Raw genomic sequence first — 12576 nt, 5'->3', positions numbered from 1 at the left:
CTGCAAGAAAAGAGCCACAGGAGTCAGAGTGTACCAGCGTTGATGCCAAAACGAATCCCATTAACTAGATCTACTAAAGGGCTGAAAGGTTTTTTGACATTTTCTGGTGACATTCTGGAGAATTTCGATGTAATTTGCACACACAGGGACGGAAGCCGTTTCATTTTACTGTCGGTTATTGTTGAACATTCTATATCAGCATAACTTGGCTTTCATTCACTTTCTGCATTAGGAATCCAATAAACCAACTAAAATGAAACTGAGCAGATTACGATGATGAGTTTGTGCATTTCAGCCATGAAAACATTTTCCACATCAAATGAACTGTTGATGAAGACCGTTTTAATAAAAGTACTAACATCACTTCAAGCCAAAAGACAAAATCTCAAACTCGCTTCAGTAGCTAGAAATGACGCTTTACGTTTTTCTGTGTAGAAAATTCAACCCATATAAAAAAGACAAACACACCTTTTTGAACAAAAATATAATAGCCTATATTCATAAATACAATATAATAATATTGCTAAAAATAAAATTAGGATTGCTATGGAAATGGAAAGACACTTCACATCCACAACATTTAAAATTAACGTTCAAGTGATTATCAGATCACGAAAACGCATTAAAAGCTGATAAAAGGTTGCCGTGACCTCCATCTAACCCTTCCTGCACATTATTCATCGTCCAGCTTCCAGTATCATGTCAAATCGCAATTGATCATTCTACTCAAAAACAAAGAGCAGATTTCAGCACACCGTCCATCCGGACGTGAACAAACACCTGTCTCTCAAACAGTCTGATCCTTTGTGCTGTGTTTACTCAGTTAATATGAGGGTGTGAAGTCCAGCGAGACGCTATATTTAGCTCTGATAGTCTGGCAGTATAGTCATCGCGCCTACTCGAAGATTGATCATGATCCGTCTTTATGGTCTGGGACACATTTAGACTCATGAATGTTTCACGGATTGAGTGAATCTGTGCTCATGCGTCAAAGACACAACAGCGCCGTAACGTTCCAGTGTCTAATAGAAGGCTGTGAATAGAGAGTGGATATCTCATTTATCATTTCAGGATTTGCTGGTGCCACACAAACAAACAAACACACAAAAATCTATCCAACAAGTATTAATGGAAGACCGTAGGTTAATACATAAAAATAAATGTCCAGTATTGGGGAAAACTGGATGTGTGTGTATTCAGATTTGTATGTAAATAATAAAACATGTTGTGTAGAAACTTGTGTAGTGTCACTTGTACAAAAATATAGGTTTGGATGTTTTCTTTTAAAGGGATGATTTAACGATTTAACAATACTCTTCGAAAATACAAAGTATGCAACACTACTCTATATGTACTCAAGAATAATATGAGATTGGCAGACACTGTGCATTCAACCGGATATTTAAATCTATTGATCTCTTCCGGTTTGTGTGAGGATTACATAAATGGGTAGAAAATATTACATGAAAGAACACTGGATGAGTATGAGTGTATTTGAGTGTGTTTGTATCTGTTTTTGTGTTTGACTCTGTGTTTGTTGCTGTGTTTCTTTGAGTGTCTGTCCTGTGTTTCAATGAATGTTTGTCTCTGTTTTTGTGTGTGTTTGCATATGTGCTTTTGTCTATGTTTGTATCTGTTTTTGTTGCTGTGTTTCTTTGAGTGTCTGTCCCTGTGTTTCAGTGTATGTTTGTCTCTGTGCTTTTGTGTGTGTCTGTCCCTGTGTTTCAGTGTATGTTTGTCTCTGTGCTTTTGTGTGTGTCTGTCCCTGTGTTTCAGTGTATGTTTGTCTCTGTGCTTTTGTGTGTGTCTGTCCCTGTGTTTCAGTGTATGTTTGTCTCTGTGCTTTTGTGTGTGTCTGTCCCTGTGTTTCAGTGTATGTTTGTCTCTGTGTTTTTGTGTGTGTCTGTCCCTGTGTTTCAGTGTATGTTTGTCTCTGTGTTTTTGTGTGTGTCTGTCCCTGTGTTTCAGTGTATGTTTGTCTCTGTGTTTTTGTGTGTGTCTGTCCCTGTGTTTCAGTGTATGTTTGTCTCTTTGTTTTTGTGTGTGTCTGTCCCTGTGTTTCAGTGTATATTTGTCTCTGTGCTTTTGTGTGTGTCTGTCCCTGTGTTTCAGTGTATGTTTGTCTCTGTGCTTTTGTGTGTGTCTGTCCCTGTGTTTCAGTGTATGTTTGTCTCTGTGCTTTTGTGTGTGTCTGTCCCTGTGTTTCAGTGTATGTTTGTCTCTGTGCTTTTGTGTGTGTCTGTCCCTGTGTTTCAGTGTATGTTTGTCTCTGTGTTTTTGTGTGTGTCTGTCCCTGTGTTTCAGTGTATGTTTGTCTCTGTGTTTTTGTGTGTGTCTGTCCCTGTGTTTCAGTGTATGTTTGTCTCTGTGTTTTTGTGTGTGTCTGTCCCTGTGTTTCAGTGTATGTTTGTCTCTGTGCTTTTGTGTGTGTCTGTCCCTGTGTTTCAGTGTATGTTTGTCTCTGTGTTTTTGTGTGTGTCTGTCCCTGTGTTTCAGTGTATGTTTGTCTCTGTGTTTTTGTGTGTGTCTGTCCCTGTGTTTCAGTGTATGTTTGTCTCTTTGTTTTTGTGTGTGTCTGTCCCTGTGTTTCAGTGTATGTTTGTCTCTGTGCTTTTGTGTGTGTCTGTCCCTGTGTTTCAGTGTATGTTTGTCTCTGTGCTTTTGTGTGTGTCTGTCCCTGTGTTTCAGTGTATGTTTGTCTCTGTGCTTTTGTGTGTGTCTGTCCCTGTGTTTCAGTGTATGTTTGTCTCTGTGCTTTTGTGTGTGTCTGTCCCTGTGTTTCAGTGTATGTTTGTCTCTGTGTTTTTGTGTGTGTCTGTCCCTGTGTTTCAGTGTATGTTTGTCTCTGTGTTTTTGTGTGTGTCTGTCCCTGTGTTTCAGTGTATGTTTGTCTCTGTGTTTTTGTGTGTGTCTGTCCCTGTGTTTCAGTGTATGTTTGTCTCTGTGTTTTTGTGTGTGTCTGTCCCTGTGTTTCAGTGTATGTTTGTCTCTGTGCTTTTGTGTGTGTCTGTCCCTGTGTTTCAGTGTATGTTTGTCTCTGTGCTTTTGTGTGTGTCTGTCCCTGTGTTTCAGTGTATGTTTGTCTCTGTGTTTTTGTGTGTGTCTGTCCCTGTGTTTCAGTGTATGTTTGTCTCTGTGTTTTTGTGTGTGTCTGTCCCTGTGTTTCAGTGTATGTTTGTCTCTGTGTTTTTGTGTGTGTCTGTCCCTGTGTTTCAGTGTATGTTTGTCTCTGTGTTTTTGTGTGTGTCTGTCCCTGTGTTTCAGTGTATGTTTGTCTCTGTGTTTTTGTTTGTGTCTGTCCTTGGGTTTTTGTGTGTTTCTTCTTGTGTCTGGCCCTGTGTTTCAGTGTATGTTTGTCTCTGTGTTTTTGTGTGAGTTGGTCTCTGTGTTTTTGTGTGTGATTGTCTCTGTGTTTTTGTGTGCGTTTATTTCTGTGTTTGTGTGTGTTCGTTGCTGTGTTTCTTTGTGCGTCCGTCCCTGTTTTTCAGTGTGTGTTTGTGTGTTAGCCCCTGTGTGTTTTTGTCTCTGTGTTTCTTTGTATCAGTTCCAGTGTTTCAGTTTGTGTGTCTACCTCTCTGTTGCAGTGTATGTCTATCTCAGTTTTTCTTTGTGTGTCTGTCCCTGTTTGTTTGTGTCTGTGTTGCAGTGTGCGTGTGTGTGTGTGTGTGTGTGTGTGTGTGTGTGTGTGTGTGTGTGTGTGTGTGTGTGTGTGTGTGTGTGTGTGTGTGCGTGTGTGAGAGAGAGAGTCAATGTGTTCTTGTGGTCGGTTTGTGTTTATCCTCACATTGCTGTGTTTTTTGTGCCTATGTTTCAGTGTTTCTTAATCGTTGTGTTTCAGTTTGTGTGTGTCCTCGTGTTTTAATGTTTGTTTGTCCCTGTGTTTCTTTATGTGTTTGTTGGCGTGGGTGGTTCACAGTTCTGATGGAAAGTGGGATTGTCATGTTTTCTAATTTTGGTCTTTTCGGAGGAAAGAGTGTCAGATGGAGAAACTAAACAGCACGTTATATATTCCACATGCACACAGACAGGAGCAAGTTCATGCATTTACACAACCAGATGCCTAGTATGTGTGTTCATGACCAAATACCTGCTGTTTACATGCTTAAATTAGTGTTACAGCATCACTTGAATAAAAGAAAATGGAAATACACATAAACAATGTTACTTATCTGTACCAAATGCACCTTCTTGAAGATAATGATAATAACAATAATACATTTAATATTAATAATAATTAATGTATGCATTGTTGTTTCTTTTTATTCACTTCCACAAACAAACAATCAAACCACATAACATGCAGATATACTAGTGTTAAACTAATACTAAGCTTTACAGCAACCATTACACAGAGCATATGAATACACAGTGTAGCCTACAAGTAACACTTACCAGGCACCAGCCGCTCTCTTCAACCCGTCAAGTTCAGTATGATCCGGATCGGCGTTAGATACACTTCAGATTCGGACAGTAGATTTTGTTAGTCCAATTGTCTTACATTGGGCAACTCGATCAGAGCCATACTGGTGCTGATGCTGTTGATGATGTTGCTCTACAGCGGGTGGGAAGAGCGACGCAGCATCACGTCAGCATCATTTCACCCTCAGGAAACAAAAGAGACACGCAGCCAATCCACGCAGTCTGCTTTCCTTACACCATACGGAGGGGAAGAGCTGGTGAAATATTCATCGAGTGCAGACGATGGGAACGGAATCCTTTTTTCACTGCGGAGAACTGGTTAAAATGGAGGCGATCTGAATGTCAGAACGACGAGACGTTGGGAAGCGAAGTGGCTTCGGTGTGATTCACCGGCTATGCGCAGGTGTTTGAGAAAGAGAGAGAGAGAGAGAGAGAGAGAGAGAGAGAGAGAGAGAGAGGCAGAAAGCGTGAAGAATTGGGTAATTAGAGGTGGGATGAAGAAGGGAAAAGGAGGGGGGTGGAGATGAGATCAGTGGCATATGAAAACTAAACAGCATGAGCCGCATGTGTCACTTATTCCAGCTGTTCTTTACGTTTTAATTTAAACATGCATGTATTATTTATATAGTTTAACAGAAATATATATTTTTAACTCAAATAAAATTATATATAGGGCCGCAAACATTTAACTCGTTTTGTAAAATGTATGTAGTTACAGTATTATTTTGAAATAATATAATATATATCTATATAAATGTAATTTAATAACTTAAATAATATAAAGAATACAATCTATGAGAAAAAATAAATACTTTGTGCTTTGCAGGGAATAAAGAGGCTTAAAATGTATATCTTCTTTAGACTATACTAATGTGAAACTGTACCAGCCTGCAGGAGACAGATACTAAATTAGTTTTAAAAATAGATTTATTTACAATTTACAAGAATTAAAGTAGAACAAATACTGCCCCCTTCTGGCAGAATGGGACACATACTTAACTTGGGAATATAAAAGATGACTAAAGAAAAGCTTTTCTGCTGATGGCGCAGTTTTGTTCAGAAACTCTTTGGGCCTGTCAGTGGCAGCCACATGTCACACACTGCAGTGTTTTGAATGGGTTCTCTCCTGTCGCAATGTGAGATAAGGACGTATTTAAAGGGATAGTTCATCCAAAAAATGGAAATTCTGTCATTCAATTCAATTTTATGTATATAGCGCTTTACACAATGTGCATTGTTCCAAAGCAGCTTTACAGGGGAAAATAAGAAAAACACAAAAAAGGTCAAGCACAGTGCAGATTATTCTAGATTCATATTATAGATTATTCTAGTAAATAATATCTAATGTAAGCAGTCTCCCGGTGGTTTATTTAGCATATTTTGCATTAAGTGAACGCTTGGCTGAAAAGATGTGTCTTTAATCTAGATTTAAATTGAGCGAGTGTTTCTGACTCTCGAATAGTGTCAGGAAGGCTATTCCAGAGTTTAGGTGCCATACGTATGAGAAAACTCGTCCCCCTTTGGTGGATTTAGTTATTCAAGGTGTTATCAAAAATCCTGAGTTTTGTGATCTTAGAGAGCGTGATGGGTTGTAGTGTGATGGAAGCTCTGTTATGTGGATAGAGGCTAAACCCTTTAAGGCTTTATAAGTGATTAAAATAACTTTAAAGTCAATACAAGACTTAATGGGTAGCCAGTGAAGGGATGATAACATTGGGGTTATTTGACGGTATTTTCTAGACCCGGTTTGAAGTCTGGCAGCTGCGTTCTGAACTAACTGTAGTTTGTTTATTGATGATGCAGGACAACCACTAAGTAGCGCATTACAGTAGTCAAGTCTTGAGGTCACAAATGCATGAATAAGCTTCTCTGTGTCAGCAACACATAGAATATTTCGTAATTTGGCAACATTTCTAAGGTGGAAGGTTGCTGTCTATAACGCCTAGATATTTTACTGTATTTGTTGGAGACAGCCTTCAACTTGCAGGTTATGTCTTTGGTACGATAAGTAATATTTCTGTTTTATTTAAATTTAGAAGACAGAAGGAAGATGGACATTAGCAATGGTCCTAAAACCGATCCCTGAGGTAATCCATGATTTACTTGCATTAAATTTGATGATTCCCCATTTAAATGGACAAATTGATGTCTGTCTGATAAGTAAGATCTGAACAATTGTAGTGTCTGTCCCTGAATACCGGTATCATTGTGTAAGCGGTCATCATTTAAAGGTTCAGTTTGTGAAAACCGGCGCTAGAGGGCGCGATATCAAAACAACAACAATGCTGTAGCTTGTGACTTTGAAGGAGCGCAATCAATCAGACGGGAACAAGAAATCATGTAACGAATGAGGTAAAGTTATAAAGTTTTATAAACGTTGCGTATTATTGTGGTCCATAAATAAGTGACAGCTCAAAATAAGCCAGTCGGTTGGTAGACGCAGGACACTAGACACTTCTTCCACATTTCTCCACGAGTTGTCATGCGCACAGCCCTGTGTCACTGTTTAGAATGGCAATTTTCTCACGATTTACAAGTAGCTGGAAATATTGTAGATATTGTAAGTACTCAGCTAAACAAAATATATAACACTGGGCAAGTGGTTTGGGATATTTTTCTGCAAAATTGTTACAAACTGCACCTTTACTAATAATGTTTTAATAATAATAACAACTTTATTTTACATAGCGCCTTAAAAAGTAGCATCTCAAAGCGCTTTACATAAATAATAAAAATAGAATATAGATAACAGCAATTCGAAATATAATATAATTCAAACAAAATAGATTTAAACAAACAGAAATAATAACAAGAAAGTATACTAAACGCATAATATACATAAATAAGGACAACATACATTTGCCAACCCTAAAAAAGTAAATTTTAAGAGAAGTTTTACAAATATTTAGAGTTCTGCGTTTCTAATCCCAGAGGGCAGGGAATTCCAAAATTGTACTCACCCTCTTGTCACTTCAAATCTTTATGATTCTCTTTCTTCTGCAGAACACAAAAGAAGATATTTTATAGGATAAAGTTGGTAAGCAAACAGCACTTGTCCCCATTCACTACTAAAGTATAGAGACAACCAATGCAAGGGAACCGGGGCCATTCTTCAAAATGTATTATTTAGGTTTATTTAATAAAAATCAAATAAGTACTTAATTAACAAATTACATTTAAATCCACTTTATATTTTTGGTGAATTCTAAACTGAATTACTCAGATTTACTTTACAGACATTTACTCAATTTCATCGACTTCACAGCTTTAAAATGAACAAAATTGTGTGTGAATTGTTTTACATAGAATCCTACTAGAATTTTTCGAGTGTATATTCTGTGTACTTAAGACCATGGATCTGATGCAAATGATCTGCGCACTATACAAGCAATGTATCTGGGTGAGCTGTCCTGTGTCTGTACATATTCATAATGCCACAAGAAATGTACACGTTAAGCACTAATCGTTCCCCACCAATATGTATGCTTGAACTGTGACCTTCCTTCTGATCTTAGCATTGACCTTAGACATTTTCTGGAAACGTATATACTGTACATGAAAAGGAACTACAACTTTTAAAAGCCTGGAAAGGAACAATAACGGTAGTCTAATCTTATCATAATGGCAAGAAAATGAAACACATGCTCTTGCAACAGCAGCGTGCCAAGAAGTAGCATCTTCTCGAATCTCAAGCTTATTCGGAGGCTGTGTTAGGAATAGAGTCCTGCTGCGTGCTTTGCAGTTTACACTGCGTACTGCATGTTTTTGTTAAAAACAATCTGTAAGCGGTATGCACAGTTTAATGTATTGTCACCGCACTTTGTAAGGTGTCCAGCATATCATAGCAGGAATGAATATGATTATTTTAAATCAATTGCCGTTTCTGTCTTAACATTTGGCAGTCCAATTAAATAGGCAGTCAAAAAACATATAAAAATGTGCAAATACATATATTCTATACGTAAAATAACTGTTTCAGAGTGTTTGCGACTTCATTTGAAGCATAATGTCATGCTTGTCGCACTTTTAAGTGCTTGTGTGTCGATGGTTTTGGATTGTATGAGTACTCGAGTTTATAATTGGTAGTGTTGAAGCTCTTGATTTACAAATGGGATGTGCGGGTTCTTTGCTCTGGTAATGGATCATTTACAAGTGATTGAGTTTTGGCCTGGTTTCATTAAGCAATATCACTAAAAGGTTAATGAGTACATCCGGATCTGAGATGAACCGGTGTCTGGTTATGCCCGGATTGGACATCACAAATGAAAAGGCACGCAAGATCTTACGGTTGCGGTTTGGTTATCCGCATATTATCTGTATCTCTGTCTCCATTTGATTTATTTGTGGCCCAAATTGTTTTGTGATAAATACTCTTCGGGTTCCCGAGTAAATCTTGATACGTTCTCCAGCATCAATGTCGATGACATCATGTAGGTGGAGTGGATCAGGTGGAGGAATCGCTTCCTGTTTAACCTGAAAGAGATACTGGAAGAACCCATCTGCCGTCAAAACACAATTTTAACACGATTGACATTGAACCGTATTATAAAGCATGCTGATGTGAATGACAGGTATCGTTATCATAACTTTTTTAAAGCAAAATGTCTCGTGGTTTCGTGTCCATGCATTGGAGATGGGGTCAATGTTGTTGGTTTCAACGTTCATCAACACCTCTCCTTTTGTTTTTTATGCAGAAAACAGAAAGTCATTAAAAGTCTGAAATGGCATGAGGGTGAATAAATTATGAAATCATTTGGGGAACTTTCCCATAAGCTCTGGTTCATTTGCATGACTTGCGACTGGAAGGCATTAATAACGTACATCCCTATTTGATCCATTTAACGGATTTTGAGAACCACATGTTTTCAACATACTAAGTGTTATTCCAATCACAGGCATCGATCTCTGTGTTTACACGCACACAAACAACACGAAGACGCCAGTGCCTTTTACAGCATATCACGTAATACAATTGACTTGTCATTTTATCCTTGGATTGTTTCATTTATAATCAAGCCCGTTCCGTATCTCTGCCGGTTGCCGTATTGATTTTCTGTAATGTAATACGCTCCTAAAAGGCCCTGTCATTTAATCGTAGAGAAAAACTAAGAACGATGCCCACTTGAATAGAAGCTTAAAGTGAGGATTAAACAATCTATAAAAAGCATTTGTGTTTATCATTGTCCTTTGCGCACCTCACCCATCCCTAACATCACATTCAAATCACATCGTGTCATCAAATGCTTGCGAAGAGATATAAACACCGCAGTAAAACTGCTATAAATTGCATTTCAATAACAATATGCTACGTTCTTGCTTTCGTGACACGACAACAGTTTATCTTAATTATTTGACACTGGAATAAGGTCAAGTCAGACACAGTGGATTGTGGGATACATTATTCTGGTACTGAATATTTTGGGATCATGTGCCAATGTCTAAAGTAAACCAAAAGGTAAGGGTTTGTTCAAATCCCTAATCTTAACTATAAACAATACTAAATATAGTATAGCTAAGCCAAAACATTGCTAAGCGTCCTGATTCTGCCGGCCTGTGGGACTTGGATGAGGGCAGCCGGCCAACCATCCCTTGGCACGGTTGTGCAGGCACAAGGTTTGCTTTGTGTTTCCTGAAGAGATTCTATTAAACACAGAGAGACGCTCGGTGTGCACACGCATGTTTTAACAGGACAAATCTGTCACGGCAAAGCCAGCATACGAGTACAGGCCATTCACAGCTGCCACTCCAACACAGATGAATGAATGAAGAGACTTCAGGCTCTGAGCTGAAGATACATGTACGTGTTTTCTTAAAGGGACAGTTCACCCAAAAATGAAAATTCTATCATCATTCACTCACCCTCAGGTTGTCAAAAAAAGATGGTATTTGTAAGAACGGTAGCAATTTTCAGTTCTGGGACATCATCCACTACCATAGTAGAATATATAACATTTATTTTTGTTCTGTTTTTTTTTTAAGAATTTAAGAACAAACAGTTCTGGTGCACCTTGGACAGCCATTTAAAATTTTACTTCTATGGTAGTCAATGATGTCACAGAACTGAAAATTACGATTCTTCCAAATTTCTATGTCTAGCAGAACAAAGTCATTTATACAGGTATGAAATTACACGAGGGTGAGTAAATGATGACAGCGTTTCATTTTTGAGTGAACTATTACCTTGAAGGTTATTTTCTATGCATTTCAAAATAAATGATCTACTTCGTTTCTTTTTATTACTGGATAAATCGGAGCAGCCATGGACACTGTCCTCACTAATGGAGAATTCTTCTGTGGGATTTTAAACTTCATGAAAGTAATTCCTGCTGTTAGCATCAATGGAGTCGTTTATGACTACAAAGAGCGGATTGCGACTTTCATAGGACCGTCTCTATCTGTGTCCTTTTTTACACTCTTTCCTGAATGTCTTCAGGTTGGTCTAGCACAGCAAACTCTAAACCGCTTGTGGAATTCTGGATGCATCGGCCTGTTAAAAGAATTCAAAGTGATGCAGTCGGATTTCAGCGACAAAACACACCAACACAATAAAATCCCTCCAGTAGGTTCAGACTGTGGCATTGTGTCACACGGTTTGCGATATACAGCCACGTTAAATGATGTATTGTGGTCATTCCAGTCCAGTGTCTGTTGAATTTCAACAAAACAAACCTGATGTCAAAAGACTGACACCCTGGTTAGAACTGTGATAGAAATTAAAGTTATGCATAAAAACATTACTTTTTGAACTTTTCCTAAAAACATAAACAAATATAAATTGCTTAAAAGTGAATATGAACTTGTTTTCTTTGCAGTATTTGAGGTCTGAAAACATACAAAGCATCTTTTCTGGTATATGCTGTGCAGGTTTTTACAGTATTTATTTTCTGCCAGTAAATGCAAAAACAATATTTTAATTAAACATTTTGGTGAAATATTGTAATTAGTTCGTAGAATGAAACAAAAATAGTCATTTTACCTAAAAACTGAAAACGTCTTTGAAATCCAATGTAAAAAATGCAGCGGTTTTGTAAAACTAAAATGACATTATTGTGATATTTTTGTAATAGTTGTTGGGTTAACACGGAAACGTAATATTAAAAGGATCTACCTGGGCAATAAATGTGGACATATTCAATATCTTTTCATAGCCAATTAAAGTAATTACATACCAAAAAAACAACGCAAGTATTATATTTTCTATAGTATACTCGAGTATACTATAGTTCTCTGTATATAAATAACTACACTAAATCTTCACTATTAAACATGTTTCTACAATTTACTATTATAGTTTGTAATCATATGGGCTAACACATGATCTATTGTGCTTCCAAAATAGTCAAGATAGCTATAAGCAATTGATATTATTCTTTACATTTAGTTTTGTAAGTGCATCTGGACCAACATTTACCTTCCAAAGACCTGCATTACGATATAATAATCACCTTTATCACAGCTGTAACTGTATCTCAGTGAAGCCGCTCATCTCTGTATTTATTATGTGTCCTGTGAGTGGAGTTTGTCCGTATGAGCCATGAACACTGTTTCCAGGCCAACCCTGAATGCCAGCTGGATGGTTGCCATGGCAACAGAGTGAGGCAACTGCACTTCGGAACGCCTGAAGCAAACCCTGAACGCTCCAGCTGAGCTAAATGTCTTATACTGTAACCAACACTTTGTTGTTCTTTATATTGAATAAAGATCAAAAGATGTGCGTCACATTTAAAGTGATGTACCCTAAAGAAGAGCAAAAAGATGGAGCCGATTTTCGGAGAAATAGACCTTACAGTTTTCAGAGGAGAATTCAACATCATCACAGACTGATTAAAAGTAAAGATTCAATTTGAACTTTTTCCTCAACAAAGCGATCTGTGCGAATCCATCCTTGTTTATTTCTTAAAGCACACGTACTGCACGTCCACAGATGTTCCATTGGTATATTTTTAGTTCTCCTTAGCAGTTATAGACAAAACATCTTGAAAAAGTAAATATTTAAATTCGTAAGAGCTGGATTCTGTATTTCGAGCTATCAAAGTTCATTTATATGTATAACTTATTGATTAGTTATGCGAAAACACTGTCAGTTACAATGTTAACCAGGCAGACTCCCTAAAGCGTTTTCCCTTATTTCTATTATGCATTAAAGAACAAAAAAAA

Source organism: Barbatula barbatula (genome assembly GCF_947034865.1).
Source record: "Barbatula barbatula genome assembly, chromosome: 3".
Lineage (NCBI taxonomy): Eukaryota > Metazoa > Chordata > Actinopteri > Cypriniformes > Nemacheilidae > Barbatula > Barbatula barbatula.
Note: the sequence above shows the minus strand (reverse complement) of the source record.